The sequence below is a fragment of the Anastrepha obliqua genome, chromosome 1, assembly GCF_027943255.1.
Source record: "Anastrepha obliqua isolate idAnaObli1 chromosome 1, idAnaObli1_1.0, whole genome shotgun sequence".
Lineage (NCBI taxonomy): Eukaryota > Metazoa > Arthropoda > Insecta > Diptera > Tephritidae > Anastrepha > Anastrepha obliqua.
This window is the reverse complement of record NC_072892.1, coordinates 98225334-98241582: the sequence shown is the minus strand read 5'-3', so window position 1 is coordinate 98241582 and position 16249 is coordinate 98225334. Positions and strand designations below refer to the sequence as shown.

General features: G+C 35.6%; 1 protein-coding gene and 1 long non-coding RNA gene across 2 annotated transcripts in view; one reads left to right on the top strand and one right to left on the bottom strand.

Moving 5' to 3' along the window:
* LOC129235998 (kinesin-like protein KIF19) overlaps positions 1-10736 on the bottom strand; it is a 30320-nt gene extending 19584 nt beyond the window's left edge. Inside the window, exon 1 of the mRNA XM_054870120.1 lies at positions 10699-10736. The gene's annotated coding sequence lies outside the window, so the exon portion shown is untranslated. The remainder of the gene's footprint in view (positions 1-10698) is intronic.
* On the top strand, positions 1822-4674 carry LOC129235999 (uncharacterized). Its single transcript, XR_008581614.1, has 3 exons — positions 1822-2045; positions 2978-3129; positions 4614-4674. It is a non-coding gene; the product is annotated as an uncharacterized LOC129235999 (long non-coding RNA).
* Positions 10737-16249: the final 5513 nt, after the last annotated feature.

Below are 16249 nucleotides of genomic sequence, written 5' to 3'. Positions count from 1 at the left end.
GCACCAACTCATTCGGCTACGGCAGTCGAATAACATCTACCCTTTGGTAAATTGCACCACAGCATTGCACAGTAATCGGCGAGACTTAGGCAAGGACGTTGTTGGACACACTATATCTACCACAGTGGAAGATCTTGTGGATCTACTGTATCTCTCTACTGAATCTTGTAACTAAGATAGAAGAGAGGTTAGAAGCAAAGGACTTTATTGGGGGTTTTTGCTGATATTCAGATGAATTTTGATCTCTGACTCTATTAGATCGAAATTAAAGCCATTAACTTTTTTTTTAAGAACTTAAATTTTTTGAAAAAAATTTAATTTAGTAGGGTTCAACTCTGATTACAAGACTTCTATAGTCATATAAAACATCCGAGATAAATAACCACTTAGAATGTTTTTTTTTTGTTTCGAGGATAAGCCTTCAATTGAACAAACTTTTCCAAAATTTGCTTTTGTATGGGCACTGATCCGGCCTAGTGTATGTGTTTGATTAGTGCACAGGCATTTGAATTTTCTGTTTGTAAATACAGAAATACGGAATACATAGAAATAAATAAAATAGCTGCATACTTCTTGTCGCAGTTATTAGCATGCATGTACATATGTATACGTATGTAAATATGTTTGCTTTACCAAATATGTTTACTAACATACAATCAACTAATTATCCTGATAAGATCACTTTTCTACACAATTTTTATTGGATTTATTGAAGTAAGAGTTCGGCGTCGAATCCATTATGCTACTACTTCAAAATTCTACGCCCAACTGACAGCATACGTTTTACTTTAAACATAAATATCCATGCATACAGCAGTTCTGCATGCACTTATATTTACTTATGCATTACATACACACATACACGTAGGCATTTTAGTCAATAACCGATGCGGCGTTGAGCAACCTCTTTCAAATGCGTCGCCGCCGCTGCTGATAGCCAATGACAGTTTATGCACAGAATTTTTATTCGAATTAAAAAATTACCTTGTAACACGAATGCTCTATACATATATCCTCTCTTGACCGCTCTAGAGAAATAACACAAATAGTTAAAAAATATACCAGCATTTGTAGATTTTTGCCGTTGTGTTTGTGTGGGTGTGTGGTTTTTAGAGAAATAGACTCTATCACAGCTACTTTCGCTAGCGCTCCCGTGTGAAATTTATGCTTGCAAAATCCATCGGCTACAAAACACCTGTTTTCTTCCCCTCCCGTCTTCTGGCAGGGTTCAACTGCTATCTTGATAAACATTGTTTTTACATTATAGTTCTTGTTTTTGCTTTGGTCGCTTGATTATTGTCATTTTCAATGGTTTATTACTGCTCCTGCTTTGCATTTACATATGTATGTATTTGCTTTCCAGGCTTCCCCCATACCATTTCTATTCTATTTAATTCTGTTTTCGTTTGGATTTAGTCGCTTGATTATTCTATGTATGTACATACATATGTATTTGTACATCCTGTTCGTGTGATTCTAAAGCATGGCAATTTTCATGTTCGGCTGTGTGTCAGTAAATAACTATTGTCCTACGCCTGACCGAATTCAATTATATTGACTTACTGTTGTTGGTATCCTTGTTCACTAATGTATGTATTTGTGCGCATATGCATATATGTATATATGTAATATATGTGTATACATTATGATACTGATTTTGCAGTGGTCAGCATTTAGCGGTTGGCGTTTTATCGTCCTTTTTATTATAGCCACATTATTATTTTTGTTGTTGTGGTAGCGGCGGTTTTTTATGTTCTTTCGCCACTTTACTTTTAGCAATTTATTGATTTAAATTGTGCTATTCACTGAATTTACTTACTTACGTGAGTGGACATTTCGTGGGAATTGTGTGAAACTTTTGCAATTTTTGTCGGTTTACTACATTTTTGAGCCTTATTAAGTTTCCGTTGAATTCGTAGTAAATGTTATAGGAATAGTGAATACTATTATTATTATATTATCATTATTATGGGGGCTTATTACACTGCACGCACTTCTGATGTGGTCTATAGTGCTTGGCTCTATACTTCGTAGCAAAATTATGTGTAAGTATATATTTTAAGGAAATTTTCTTCTACAAAACTTGAGTATTGGCAATAAATAGTATTGTCCAACAACTGTATTACCATAATAGAAAAGCTTTGGAAAGTGCACAAGAAAATGAGTTGTTTCAAAATTATTAAACACCTACTCTTCCTGTGTGCTTTGGTTTATTAACGGCAGAGATTTTACGTTATGCCTATATAATTTTACATTAAGGTTATGATTAATAAATTAATTTAAAAATTGCTAAAGGAAAATTGTCGACGAAAAAGGAATGGACTTTTGGCCTAACTTGTGAATGATTAGTTAATCACTTTGTCGAGAGCTGTGGGGTAATATTACTTTTTATGTCCGGAAACTTAAATATGTACATATATTCATATATGTATAAGCATATATAATATAACTGGCGCATACTATCCATTGTCGATCACTCAAAGTTTTATGCCGCCCCGAATAAGCAGATGGTTTTTTATAAGCGCCGTTTTGATGTCATTATGAGACCTCCAACAGGCAGATATCTATAGCAAGCCAGATTTGTTGTTGTAATGGAAAACATTGATGGGATTTAGGTTGGTGGACTGCAGAATGCTATCGAAGCAAGGAGCTCTCATTGACCTTAATCGTCTAGCTGCCAAGATATCAACAGACTTCTTCTCAGAAAGGTCCCCACAGCTTCTGCAATAGGGGTTAAATCGTAAAACTAATATAGCTTTTCCGCGTGTGTGCCTGATTGGCGTCCCCAGGACTTTGTGAATCCTCCTCTTATTGTACGAGGGTTAAGCGTTTTCGAAATAGCACATAAAGAAATTGAGTTTTTTTCTGCGCTTTCCTAAGAAATAAGTTGTGTCATTCCCCTTCAACAACACTCAGGGGAATGCCGATGACCGGGTAGAAGGTCATTGATACCAATTCAGTCTCCTTCTCTTTACAGGTCACCTGATTCAAACCCTGTTGAAAATGTTTGAGCAATAGTTAAGCAGAAATTAAAAGGAAAACAAATATGGTTGGTTAAACTGTTATCAAGGAAAATTCGGCTGATTTGGAGCCGATTACCCCAACAATTTGCGTAGAAATTAACACAAAGTAAGACCCGAAATTTAAAAATCCGGCTCGACAGACTATAACTACAACTTTATTTTACAAGCATTTTTTTACTTTTTACAGATCTATCAACATTTCAAGGAGAAATAATGCAGACCGTGGAGTAACTGTTTTTTCATTGTATTTTTTGTCATGTAATTTTTTATATACTAATTTTTGTGAAGAAAAATTAAAATAAATTTGTTTATAAAGTTTAAGTACTGATAAACAATGTATAAACTTTTTTATATATATTTCTATTGTTATCTCGTCTAAAAACAGTATTTCTTTTGAAGCCATTATGACTGATGGCTATAGTATTTATTGAATATATCGCGTATAATAAATATAATATTATATTGTAAGTCCATACAATGCAGTTTGGTAGAGTCAAATTTGTTAAAAAGTTTCTAGTTATGACGGTCACTTTTCCATTAGGCAGACCCTAAAATAAAAATCCAGACAATCAATCCACTTGCGTCAAATGCTCGAAGCGCTCCTGTAACTTGGAGAAAGTATGAAGTTGAAGTAAAGCAACTGCAACAAAAATTCAATGAAAATCGCCTATTTTATTTAAAATAAGTTATTGTCCTCTCTTTTCAATAAGTGTTACTTTGAACTACATAAGTAGGCAATTAAGTAGTAAAGTCCTCTCTCGACGAACAAGGCTAACACTTTATAAGGCTCTCATCGTGCTCGTATTATCGAATGGCGCAGAATATTGGGCGCTAACAATATAAACAAATAAAGATTCAGCGGCTACGTTGGCTGGGTCATGTCGTCCGAATGGATACAAACGCTCCGGTTCTGAAAGTATTCGATGCGATACCAGCTGGTGGTAGCAGAGGAAGAGGAAGGCCTCCTTTGCGTTGGAAAGATTAGGTGGAGAATGACTTGGCTTTATTTGGTGCATCCAACTGGTGCCGTTTGGCACGAGAAAGGGCTCATAGCTCCGTTAGTTGAACTTCAGAGAACCTGAGAATAACGAGAGATAGTTCGCCTTCTGAAGCGTTCCCTGTTATTTTTAAATAGCATTAAGGGGTTACACACGTCCAGAATTTTCGAAAACTAGATTTTTTTAACAGATTATTTCTTTACAGTTTTAGGCGTATTTCTGTGGAAGTCGATTGTAAAAATTCCCCATAGATACAAAGTTATGGTATAAAATGAGAGAGTTTGATGCACACAGGTAGCTGCCCTTCGTTTGAGGCAATTGAAAGTTTAAACTCGTTTTCCTCGGAACTACTTTTTTCGGCACGGTCTGCATGATAACTCATACATTATTTAATATTTTTTCATGCGGTTTTTTTTAATATTCGAAAGTGTATTTTTATTAAAAAATTTTGTAAACATAATTAAGGTGTGACATTTATGACATAAACGCATACTTTTTTTTAAATGCAGCAAATTGCAATATTTTTCGAAATTTAAATCCGACAGACTATAACTACAACTTTATTTTACAAGCATTTTTTTACTTTTTACAGATCTATCAACATTTCAAGGAGAAATTATGCAGACCGTGGAGTAACTGTTTTTTCATTGTACTTTGGGTCATGTAATTTTTTATATACTAATTTTTGTGAAGAAAAATTAAACTAAATTTGTTTATAAAGTTTAAGTACTGATAAACAATGTATAAACTTTTTTATATATATTTCTATTGTTGTCCCGCCTAAAAACAGTTTTTCTTTTAGAGCATTTTTGGCGCTGCTGGGCGTATGGAACGCCTTAAGTAGTTGTGTTCTGCAGTCTGTAAGAAATTTGTTCATTTGACTAAATAAATAAATATATATTTTAGCTTTTTTGCCAACATTAAGAAATAAGTTTTCAAGTGCCAATTTTAAAATATTTGGTTATGTTTCGTGAAACAGGTAATAGCACATTTCAACGAATTCACCACGAGTTGTTTTGCGCGAAAGGTGCATACTAAACTAATTGCATTCTAGTAAAATATTCACCATCCACTACTATTAAAAATGAGGAAATTTTCAATATTGGCTGCGAATGTGGAAGAACTTTCAAAGCAGTACTAAAATCATACTTTCAAAGAATTGATGAAAATAAAAATGATTGAGTTAATAGAAAAAATACGCCATTGACCCTTTCTTTCAAGCATAGACCTAAAGAACAGAAATAAAAATAACAACAAAGAGGAAATACCGTTAGAAGTACTTCAACTTTTGTAAAAACCTGACCGAATACTTGTCTCATATACAAGGTGGCGCAAAATAATTCACCCGAATCACCGAAGATATTTTTGCAAATGGCGTTTTACGTCAACCATATTTGGCAGTTGTGAACAAGACAGCTGCAGGATACAAACAAACACGCAATGGAGTGCGCAAAGATCAAAATATGGATTTCCATCGCCCAAATAATTTTTTTATTTAATAAAAAAGCTATTCAAAAACAAAATTGGATGAGTAGACAGCGACAGTTTAAGTAAAAGTCTTGAATCGATATTCCTTCGGTACGTTGGTCGTTTCAAAGATCCGTGCAAACTAAGAGAAAGCTTTTGATTCGATATGGCATGATGGTCTTATTTACAAATTAATAAATTTAAAATTTCCGTTACCACTAGTAAAAATCATAAATTGCTTTTTAAAAAATCGTTACTTTTGCGTGTCTCTGAATGACGAATACTCTGACATGATCGAATTACCCGCTGGAGTTCCCCAGGGATCGGTACTTGGTCCTTTACTGTACATTATTTATTGCTCTGATTTTCCCAAATTAGCCAACTGCTCATATGCCATGTACGCAGACGACATTGGCATATTTTATTCGCATGCGTTTGGTAACCAAATCGTAACCAAACTTCAAGATGCACTACAAAACATGGCAGACTACTTGTGTACTTGGAAAATAAAATTAAACATTGGTAAGACGCAAGCTATCTTTTTCACTAGAAAAAGAAGTCATTGTTTTATACCAAGTACAGGTTTGAAATTAGGTAGTTATGATATCCCGTGGGCCAATACCGTACGATATCTGGGGGTGATTTTTGATAAAAAAGTATCTTTTTGCGATCATGTAAAGTACATACAGGAGAAAGTAAATTTGGCGATTAAAATGTTATATCCCCTAATAAATAGACGCTCAGGCTTAAGTGATGAAAATAAGCTAATAATTTATAAGTCTATATTTCAGCCAATAATATTATATGCCTGTCCAGCCTGGAGTAATATCGCAAAGTCACATGTTAAGAAACTGCAAATCTGGTAAGGTACTCAAAATGATGCTACGACTCCCATGGCATTTCTCCACCAGAAAGCTTCATGATGAATCAAAAACTAAGATTTTGTCAGATCAAATACAAAATTTGACTAAAAGATTCAAAATTCGTTCCAGTTTTTCGGACAATCTACTAATAACTGAACTTTCTTAATGTTCAATTAGGCCCTGGTACTTAAATGCGTACAGATTAACCCTAGCTTGTAAGATGTATAGCGGAGGTTTTTCATAGTAGTTTTTTCCTTCGAAAAAAAAGAAAAAATCGGTTAAAAAACCAAACCTGTGATAAATATACAAATATAATGATGTAGAATTAAGATTTATATCATATTCTGTAAATTGTGCGATAACATAAATTTTGTAACGTTTTCTACTTAATAAACTCTTATCTTATCTATCTTATCTTATCTCTTGAAAGAACACACCCCGAACTTCAGCCAGATTGGCCTATTTCTTTGTGTTTGGCATTCGTTTGAATCGAGGAAGTCGAGTAATTTTTCCTTTCCATCACGACAGCGCACCAGCTGACGTCTCAGCAATTGTGGTCGCAAAATTAATGGAAATAGAGTTCTAACTCGTTTATATCTTCCCTATTCTCCAGATGTCTCCCACGGACTGGTATTTGTTCCGCAAAATGAAGAAATGGCTGGCGGGAAAAAAATTTGATTCAAATGAGGAGGTGATTGCAGAAACGAGAAGCTATTTTTCAGACTTGGACAATTCCTATTATTCGGCAGAGATCAACAAACTAAGACAGCGATGGATAAAGTGTATTAGCCTAAAAAGAGACTATGACGAATTATAAAAAAGGTTTCCTCCCAAACAATTAAGTTGTTTTTGTTTTTACATGGACTTTCAAATGAGCCTCGCATAATCGAATATTTGAAATTGAATATTGAAATAAGCGTTAGCGAAAACTTAAACATTAAATCTATGGTAATGTCCGTTAGCAATAAATATTGAATAACTATGTATGGCATGTTTTCTGAGTATACTCGAGTATCTCTACGACATTTATGGAGTTCCTTTTTCATATTTCTTCTTAACGTTTGTATATTCCTAGTTGTTTTTTGTTGCTTTTGGAATAACTACCGTCTTTCTATCAATGAAATCAAAGTTCTAAACTTTGCACAAATTTCTTTTATTTGAAAGAAAATGTTCGTTAAATTCGAAGAACACACTCGTGCTTGACTTGTTTACAGTAGCACAGAAAACAAACTATGTGACATATAACGCTGAAATTTGCCATGTAAGCTTATAACAGTTCTACCAAAAAACAAAAAATTTATTTTTGCCATATGTCATCCGCGGACCGTTTTATTGATACCGTCTCGTTCATATTTGAGCAGAAGGTATGTTTGAGGCCATCGCGAAGGTATTTAGTGGCTCAAGAGCCATAGAGAGTATTCTTTTACTGCTATGAAATGCTTTTAATATTGAATATAAAAATTCCTTTCCGTCAAGCCAAAACGCCTTTCATAGCCAGGAGGTACGCAACGGTACATCTATAATTGTACATTTTGCATTTGATTGCACACATTGCATAGCCATTAGCCTTCCATAATAAATTTAAAATTAAGCCACAAAACTTACAAAGTAAATATTTGTATTGTATTTAGAGAAAAGTTCAAGTTCAATCAACATCTATTAGAAAATTCCATTGGCGTTCACGTTTATGACACTCTTAACCACTACACGGATATTGGCTGCTATAATTGGATGCGTTTTTCCACTGACGTAATTGCGGAAAATTAGGTGGAACAATAAAATAGAAGCGAAACGAACTTTTAGTATGCGAGAGAGGACGAATTGAAAAATTCTAACGCATTAAAAATTCACACAATAAAAACTGACCGTAGTTGCATGGGAGGAATAGGAGAATGCGGCTTTGAACGCGTGTATGTATTTGTACGTGGCCATTGAGTTGATTACAAAGATCGTATATCAAGGTCCATGTAGGGCAATTAATATGACCCTAGACATAATATATGACAAATGGGCAACAGTGAATATCGGCACAAAGGGTTGGCAGAGGTACATACATACCTACGTACTGTGTTAATGCTCAGTCACAGATGGCACAATTACTTTTTATTGGACGCGCAAAATGTTACCAAAAAAATTTGAATATTTGATTGTGCGAGTAAGCCGATAAGGAATAAAATAAAAAATATAGAAGAATGAAAGAAATCTACTAAACGCGCCAAGACATGCGAATAATTATTTCATAATGCAAACTTCTTATCGGTTTTACTTCGTCAGTACGTCAACGATTTTTGTGTGTGCCTGTTAAGCATGGAAGTGAGTTGGTTTAGGCGCGAACTGAGTAATGTGGTGTGGATTAAAATATTGTTTAGCTTTGTGAAAGGAGCAATGGGATTGGGGTTAAAAAGTTGCAAAGGGCCTTGCTTTGTTATTACCAAGTAGGTCAATTAAGTGCGCTAAGCGCCAAAAAGCTAAAAAACAAACCGAAAAAAACTTGCGTCATTGCACGAGGGCTGCCTTTTATATTGTGTGCTTTTGCAGCACTCCGTGCGATGAGATGTAATACGATATTTTTCGAGCGCTGATTTATAACTATTTTCGACTTGAATTATCGAGACAGGGGTGCACTGATCAACTTACTACAACTTTTGGCGCTGAAGCCTCACGCCTAGCCAATGTAAAACGTTGGTATAGTGAGCTTCAATGTGGTCGTCGATCCTTTAGAATAAATTTCGGGAAGGCCCCTTAAAAACGGGTCTGGTGCCAGAAATTCGATGCTGTGCATCAATTAATAACGCAAGAACATCATACGTCATATCCCTTGGGTATTAGTGGGACCAACATATATTTAATATGGCATGAGCATTTGGACGTCAAGAAAATTTGTTCTCGTTGGATGCGCATAATTTGACAGTTGCCTAAAAATGGATTCGTGCCGAAAAGTAGTGTAAAGAAACGTTGAAGAAATTCAAAGCACGTCTATAACATGGTAACAGCTGACCAATGTTGTATCTATGCACATAAAAATAAATAAATAATTAGCGCGTACACTTCTGTTTGCCTGAACTCCTCCTCCTATTTGTGACGTGCATATTGATGGTATTCTACAAATAGGGGACCTACAGTTTTATGCTCACTTCGAACGGGAAATGGTTTTTATGAGAAGCTTTTTCATGGCAGCAATGCAATCGAAGGTTTGGCATTGCATGCCGAAGAGCGACCGCTATTAGAAAAATATTTTTCAGAGATTCTTACCTACGCGTTCCCGAAGGGTAGTCACGCACCAATCCTTTCTGCTAAAGGATCGCATGAGTTTTAAGCAAAACAGCAATCGAGTGTATGGGTGCTCTAAGATAAGCTTACTACAACAAAAGTTGATCGCGGAAGAAGTACCTCAAAGCATATGACCGCCTGTTTTCGGGAAATCTGCGCATAGAGCTACTGTACTAATAGACAAATTTAAAACAGTCAATTCTGAGTGATACATAAACATTTGTTTGACTTGTTTGCGGAATTAAGGAAAACCAACCGCCGAAGACGAATCATCCTTCAATGTGAGGTCTCACGAACGGCTTAGTGAAGAAAGTTTTTGAGCACTCAAAAGATCGAATTAATGGGTCATCCGCTTTACAGCCCTGATTTGGCGCCAAATGGTTTCTTTTTGTTCACGAACATCAAAAATAAAATGTGACGTCAACGTTTTTCAATGCTTGAAGTACTATACCAGTTCAAGCCTTTAAATAGCTCATTTTGGCAGTATCCATTTCGGTGTGGTAAAGGTGCTTTGAAAATTGGTGCAGGGGAATGCAAAAGGAGGAAATTTTGAAAAACAATAAAGTTTTTCTTATTTTATTATCTATTATACTGTGTTTCTACAAGTATTATTGGGCGCAAAATATAAAAGGCAACCCTCGTGTGAGTCGCGGAGTACTGGTCCTTGAGTGTAGAGCCTGTAGAAAGAGAGTTGGAGCGGTGTGGTGAAAGAAACAACTTCAAAAGTAAAGTCTATGCAAAACCAGTTGGTAAAATATGGCCTTTACATACTTACATGCCCGTGTTGCTATGTATATGTAAGTTAATATATTCGTAAGCTACCCAGAGCTGTTGGAAAATAAAAGAAACAACATAGCCAACTGCTTTACTGCTATATCATTTGATAATTTGCATAAATATTGTTACGTGTTTTTCTAAAGGGAAAGACTACTGACTCACGATAATTTCCGCTTATACTTTGTTTAAGAAATTGCGATATATTAATTTTTAATTCTATTTTAAGTAAAAGTGTATACTCAGTGTGTTTTATATTTGTACTTATACACATACATAATTTTTTATAGCATAAATACTCACCTAAAAGAAAAATTTTTAATATGAATTTTTTTATTTGAAATTATCTTCCTCTGCGAATCCGTTATTTTAGCAATTATACGAGTATTTCACAGTTATACAACTATTCATTTAAAAAATATATACAATTTTTTTTTTCAAACACCAAAAATGGTTCATAAATTTCACGGGTTCGGTCACTTTTCAGAAAAAAACACTTAACAATTTTTTTAACTTGACAACAACAATAAATACTATAATAATACCGTCTACTCTCCGATACGTCAGACTCCGTCAGGTTACAAGGCTCAACTAAGTGTTAGTATGGTCGACTAGCAGCGACTAACTCTGGTCAAAACAATGCTGGTCTGCGCGTATTCATTTGATTCTATGTAAATATGTATGTTTGTGCATATTTAAGTGAGAATATTGTACAATACCTTGCCGCCTATCAAGCGTTGACTGACATACCACGGGAAATTGGAGAAAGCAGTAAAATGTGGGCCGCAGGATATGTACGCCTGAAAGTAGGCTTACACAAATTTCCCTACCAACAGTTTGAGCAGTTAGTAAGGCTATAATCGCACACGTCCATTCATGCATATAATAGATAAGTGTGTGGCTATTCAATTTTTATATGTTTTTTTTGTTGTAAGCGTTTTTGTCTTATTTCTTTGTTTATATCTCATTACACGAGTAGTATCCATAGGCATGTTAGTGCACCTTTTCGCATTTCATTCTCAGTGAAATTCTTGAGTATTGTAATATTGAGTGCCGCGGGCCGCTCAAAATCAAATACTTTGTGTATACTTCTAACATGTGTACATATGTATACCCTACTACATAAAATTATACATACATACAAGTACATGCATAGGAGCCTACTTTTACTTCCTTCCCTTTTTTGGCCGTCAAGTGCACTTGCTGCACTTTTGTGGGTGTGTTATATTCATGCTGCAAAAATAAATTGAGTTCTTACTATGTGTCAGTGTATTGTTTGTTTGCATGTTTGCGAAAATTTACAATATGTCCTCTTGTATGCAGTGAATACCATTTGTTGTTTGAAAATAATAGTTTGTTGGTAGTTTTAGCGGCAACGCCTTCAGGCTGACAGTTGCAAAACTTTGTGCTGTCTATGCAATTATTGGGTGGGGATATGCAATTAATTGCTCAAAAAATTAGTAGCTTTGCATAAATGTGTAAAATTTTTACTGAAACTGCATGAAAGAATAAGCAACTTTCTCTGGTGGTCAAATAACTAAAAAATAAAATAAAATGTTCGATATATTGGAATGACAACTAAGTAATTGCGGATTTTACTCATAGATGGCTTCAGCTGTCAATCAGTAAAAACAGTTTTTTTATCGGTTCCGCAGTTTTCCTTTGGCGTTCCTTGAAAAATGGAAAATCAAAAGAAAAATTTTCGTCATATTTTGCTTTTTTATTTCCGCAAAGGGAAAACCGCATCGCAAGCTCATAAAAAGTTATGCGCTGTTTATGGTGACGAAGCCTTACAAGAACGGCGATGTCAAAATTGGTTTGCGAAATTTCGTTCTGGTGATTTTTCACTCAAAGATGAAAAACGCTCTGATCGTCCAGTTGAAGTTGATGACGCCCTAATCAAAGCGTTAATCGATTCGGATCGTCACAGTACAACACGTGAGATTGCAGAGAAGGTTCATGTATCACATAAATGCATTGAAAATCACTTAAAACAACTTGGCTATGTTCAAAAACTCGATACATGGGTTCCTCACGAACTAAAAGAAACGCATTAACAGCTGCAATTTGCTAAAGAAACGTAATGAAAATGATCCATTTTTAAAACAACTGATAATTGGTGATGCAAAGGGGGTTGTTTACAACAATATCAACCGGAAAAGATCGTGAAGCAGGCCAGGTGAACCAACTCAAACAACATCAAAAGCTGATATTCATCAAAAGAAGGTTTTGTTATCAGTTTGGTAGGATTACAAAGGAATTGTCTACTTTGAACTCTTACCACCTGAACGATCAATACTGATGCCTACATTGAATATCTAACGAAATTAAACAATGCAGTTGAAGAAAAGCGGCCCGAATTGACAAAACGAAAAAGTATTGTATTCCATCATGACAATGCAAGGCTACACATCTTTGGCCACTAGGCAAAAATTATTCGAGCTTGGTTGGGATATTTGCCACATCCACAATATAGTCCTGACCTTGCACCATCTGATTACTTTTTTTCAATCTTTACAAAACTCCTTGAATTGTAAAAATTTCAATAATGATGATGATGTCAAATCGTAACTGATTTAGTTTTTTGCTAATAAAAACCAGGCAAAGGTCATTGATCAAAATGGGCAATGCATGACAGAATGAAGTTATTTACTTCCAAATTGCATTGGGAACCTATAAATAAATATAAATAAACGTTAAGCCTTCAGTTTCAGCTATTTTCTGTTTACTATTTTAACTATTTTTGTTCTAGACATTTGCTTCAAGCATTTAAGCAGTCAGATACGTGCACATTTGGAGGTGTAGTAAATTCATTGAACTGAGGATTCCGTTTACGGTTTGAATTGTCTTTTGGGAAATGTATATTCGAAGAAAAAACGCTCAAATTTAGAAGTCCGTAAATAAAAAACGCGTACGATTTCCTATGGGCAACTTTTCACCTCCTTTGTTCGTTCTAGATTAGAGTATCTGGAGGCCTTTGCAATTGAGAGAATTGAAAGTGTAGAGAAAGTGTTTCTAAAATATACTCTCAGGTCGTTGGAAATCTCAAATCTTATCCATTTCTATAATTCCCGTTTGAGTTTAATTAACTTAAAGTTTCTACATAGTAGAATATCTATAAGTTAAAGTATTTAAGGTGAAATTGATTGGTCATCCCTATTACGGAGCATTCACTTTCATATCCCTACTAGATCTCTACGCAATATTTACTCACTTCATCTTAAATTTCTTAACACGAATTATGTAATGCCCGCGCTCTAAGAGAATTCAATGAGATCTCGAGTTCTATTCGGCTTGGCTTTTTGGTGTTTAAAGCGCATATTATATAAGTATGTATATGCATATATTTTATGATCAGAAAATACCGGGAATGCTTAAATAAAACAAAACAGAGTTAAATTTCAGGCAAATTTATGTTATCACCTTCAAAATATGACCTGTCTGAAGCAACACACATGTGCCAACAAACGTCCCAGTCTTCCATGTACCCCTGGTAGGCCGACGAAGGGATGGCCTTCAGCTCCTTCGTCGAATTCTCTTTGATCTCCTCTACCGACTGAAATCTCCTTCCACGAAGTGGTAACTTCAACTTGGGAAACAAAAAGAAGTCGGCCGGGGCCATATAAGGTAAATACGGTGCTTGCACGATGGTATTTACTTGGTGTTTGGCCAAATAATCCAGCACAATTTAGGTTCGGTGCTATGACGCGTTATCATCATGCAAAATTCAAGAATTGTTTGCCCACATTTCCGGCCGTTTGCGACGTACAGTATCCCTCAAACGCTTCAAAACGGATAAATAATATTCTTCATTGACTGTCTGGCCCGTTGGAAGGTACTCATGGTACTCACTACGTCTTGGCAATGGAATAAAACAGTCATAGTCATCATCTGCACAGCAATCAAAAAATGCAGTTGGCAGCATAAAGACAGTGTAACAATTTCAGTGGACTGCGTTCAGTTGCTAGTCACCATCTATATTATAATAAAAAAAATTGCGAAAAAGAAATCCTTTTTTTTCTCGGTAGATGGGTGTAGTGATCGATATCTCGTAAAACGTCGATCAAACGATTTAAAGGTTATGCTCGTTGCCAAAGTGACATTTCACACTATAAAATTATTTTACTGTTTTTTGTTTGTTCCATTGAGTTGAAAGTTACAAGGTCTTAACAATGGAAGTCAACAAAGAGAAAATTTGGTTCATTTTACAGTTTTTCTTTGACAAAGGGGAAAATACCAGGCCGCTGAAATTGTGAATGGTGTTCATGGTGCCGAGACTGTAACAGCTAATTAAGTACAATTTCGGTTTCGTCGATTCCGTTCAGGCTTTTTTGATGACGACAATGTCGAAAATGTTATAAAATCACAGAAATAATTTAAGTTGATCGGCATATTTGTAGTCGTAGCATCGCCCAGGGGCCAAAGATCGACAATAAAACACTTTTAAACCATTTGCGCAAAAATTGTACGCAGAAATAATAAATTTCTTTCAGCAACTGCCAGCACAACTGAGGTCAACTAGTCAAAAAATCAGTCACAAGGGTGGATCGATTAGATGGTGAATTATAATGCAATAAGTGCTTCCTCTTTCGCGGTATTCAAGGCGAATTCGATGAATGCGATGCAACAAACGCTTCAAAACGCCAAGACAGAAAATTGCATTGACGGTTTCGCCCTTTGGCATGAACTCCTTGTCGACAATTCCCTTGGAATCGTAAAACAACTGCGCATCGACTTGATTTTTGACTTCTCCAAACGCGATTGTTTGGATGGGGGCTCGTCTGGGGCCTTCCACTCCGCACTTTGACGCTTAGTTTTGATTCATGTCGGGAACTCCACGTTTCATCAGCAGTTAAAATGTTGTAAAGGAAGCTCTCGTATTTTTTCACCTCTTTAATGAAGTCTTTCACATGTTGCCTTTCTGAGCAATTTTTAGTCCTCAGTTAACTTGTGCGGAATGGAAAGTGCGCAGACCTTTCGTAAGCGTATGAACTCATCAATTCTGGCACGAGATAAACAATCATCGCCATAATCTTTTTTCATCAATTCGAGTGCTGCGGTAAATGTTTTACCGATTTTAAAACTTAAGGACATATTGGGATATACTGGGGACCTCAATGGGTCTCTGACTGGGCCACTGAGTGAACGCTTTTTAACCAATCTAACCAAGCCTAATCTAACCTACGGTGGCACTTATCAACGTTGTCTTGAAAGATGCTTACAAGATTATCATGGAGGTTCTATCTAGAACGAACGAACTATTATATTTGTGGAAAATTTGTATACAAGAAGTAATAAAGGGTGAATTTTTAGCTATTATCTTTTTAAACAGTTGGCTTAAACAGCTGACGCACGTTTCGTGTCAAAAATCTTCAATTTGGTCTATAATTTAACAATGAATCGTCTTACAAACGAACAACGCTTGCAAATCATTGAATTATATTATAAAAATGCGTGTTCTGTTAAGAAAGTTTAAGATCCACTTTTTTATCGCAAAATTCTGTTTAGCGACGAAGCTCATTTTTCGATCAATGGATACGTAAATAAGCAGAATTGTCGATTTTGGAGTGAAGATAAGCCAGAAGAATTGCAAGAGCTACCAATGTATCCAGAAAAGTTCACAGTTTGGTGCGGTTTATGGGCTGGAGGTATCATTGGACCGTACTTCTTCAAAGATGCTGCGAATCGTAACGTAACTGTGAATGGTGAGCGCTACCGTGAAATGATATCCAACTTTTTTTGCCCAAAATGTAAGAGCTTGACTTGCGTGACATGTGGTTTCAGCAAGACGGTGCCATATGCCACACAGCACGCGTAACAATGGACTTGTTGAGAGGCGAATTCGGTGAACATT